Raw genomic sequence first — 2500 nt, forward strand, 5'->3', positions numbered from 1 at the left:
CAAATGTCCCCAAATGAATACCATGAAATTCTTGGTGCACGAAAGTTTTGAGTTCGGAGGGTTTTGCACATGGCCAAGTTGGTCGGTGCACCGCGGCATAGCTAGATGGCTTGTGTGGAGTTTTGTGAAAAAATGAAATTCGTGGTTTTTGAGATGTGAGGGTTGGAATGGCCTCCAAATGTCCCCAAATGAATACCATGAAATTCTTGGTGCACGAAAGTTTTGAGTTCGGAGGGTTTTGCACATGGCCAAGTTGGTCGGTGCACCGCGGCATAGCTAGATGGCTTGTGTGGAGTTTTGTGAAAAAATGAAATTCGTGGTTTTTGAGATGTGAGGGTTGGAATGGCCTCCAAATGTCCCCAAATGAATACCATGAAATTCTTGGTGCACGAAAGTTTTGAGTTCGGAGGGTTTTGCACATGGCCAAGGTTGGCGGTGCACCGCGGCATAGCTAAATGGCTTGGTGGGGAGTTTTGTGAAAAAATGAAATTCGTGGTTTTTGAGATGTGAGGGTTGGAATGGCCTCCAAATGCCCCCAAATGAATACCATGAAATTCTTGGTGCACGAAAGTTTTGAGTTCGGAGGGTTTTGCACATGGCCAAGGTTGGCGGTGCACCACGGCATAGCTAGATGGCTTGGTGGGGAGATTTGTGAAAAAATGAAATTCGTGGTTTTTGAGATGTGAGGGTTGGAAAGGCCTCCAAATGCCCCCAAATGAGTACTGTAAAAGTGTTGGTGCACAAAAGTTTTGAATTGGATGCATTTTGCACTTGGCCAAGTTGGTCGGTGCACCGCGACTAGATAGGTTGGTGCCAAAATTTTTCAAATTTAAGACCTTGGCCAAACTGAATGAAATTTTGTGGGGAGGTTCCTGATATTGTTTAGTGGTGGACTGGAAAAAATGAGGTCGAAATTCGAAGTCTACATGTGCTTTTCTATTTTTCCCGATTTTACACATACCCGGTAAGTAAAAAAAATAAAAAAAATAGTTCCCCTTCGAGAAAAATTATGAAATTTGGTGAGCAAGGAGATACCATTATTCTACGAATTACTGCAAAAAATCGCATCAAAATTCGAAGTATAGCCCGAGATATGGACTTATGTCTGCTCAAAAAAAGTGTATCTACTTGTACAATTTTGCCTTTTGCATATTAACCTCTTATAGGGGGGGAGTGCTCCTTGAGCCGGCCAGCTCCACACTGGCAGGTTTTAAAGGGAGCTTGATGAGGCCTCCCCCCTCACGTGGTGCGTGCGTTAGCATGTTTATCATGGCACAACTAGCCTCTTCATAGTTGTTGAGCTTTATTAATACCAACACACGGTCGTCACTGATCGTTGGTTAGCTCGGCAGCTAGTCCCTCGGATATTGTGGAAAGTTATTTTCATGCCTAGCGATGCTTGACCCTGCGTCACTTGATGTTTCCATTTGCTTGCTTGCCCATGGTAGGTGGGGGGTGGACCGTCTTGTGGTGTGGTGTCTTGCGAACGTGAGGGTGTGTGAGTTGTAATCGAGATGCACTTGCTGGCTGGCTCCATGCCTTGCGTATCGAACGGTCAAGCATGCATCTCTTCCATTTTCACCCGTTGCCTTGGGTGATATTGGTTGATCAGTCCCTGTGTTGCCTACCCACTAGACGGTACTTCTGTGGTTGCTTCGAATTCTATCTTTCCATCACGAAGAGGTGTTGGAGGATCCTAATGTCACGCACGTGTTCCATCTAGTGAAACATCTCAGTGATGCACGTGTTGTGGCTAGTTCTTTTGGATGCGGTGCATTATATGAACTCGGGTTTACTTTAGCGACCCAGTCAACATAATTCGGTTGTGTCCCTTGATTGAGACGTTGTCCTTGAACTTGTTGTGAACAATATCGTTCTTCCACAACCCGTCGTCTTGAGTGCGATGGAAGGCAAATAAGATGTGCTTTGGCATGTCATGCACGTACTCGATTGCGGGAAGTGTGAGAAAGTGTTGTTGACAACCCGTGGGAAATGGAATGTGGCAAATCGTGATGAGCTCTTCGTGGATCTGCGAAGAAGACGACCTTTGGGCCTGTTGGAAACGAGGGAGGCGATGTTGAACTGCGAAGAAGATGGACTTTTGGGTTGTTTGAATCAATGGGAGGCCACGCGAGAACTCCGAATACTATGGACTCTTGGGTTGTTGGAAGCAACGGGAGGCCCCGCTAGAACTCCGAATACTACGGACTCTTGGGTTGTTGGAAGCAAGGGGAGGCCCCGCTAGAACTCCGAATACTATGGACTCTTGGGTTGTTGGAAGCAAGGGGAGGTCCCGCTAGAACTCCGAATACTACGGACTCTTGGGTTGTTGGAAGCAAGGGGAGGCCCCGCTAGAACTCCGAATACTATGGACTCTTGGGTTGTTGGAAGCAAGGGGAGGCCCCGCTAGAACTCCGAATACTATGGACTCTTGGGTTGTTGGCAACGACAACTTGGGGGGATGACACTGGAAAAGAGTGAACTAGGCCAAACTGCGAAC

Source organism: Vigna unguiculata, unplaced genomic scaffold, assembly GCF_037176805.1.
Source record: "Vigna unguiculata cultivar grain cowpea cultivar isolate G323 ecotype 2 unplaced genomic scaffold, ASM3717680v1 ptg000217l, whole genome shotgun sequence".
Lineage (NCBI taxonomy): Eukaryota > Viridiplantae > Streptophyta > Magnoliopsida > Fabales > Fabaceae > Vigna > Vigna unguiculata.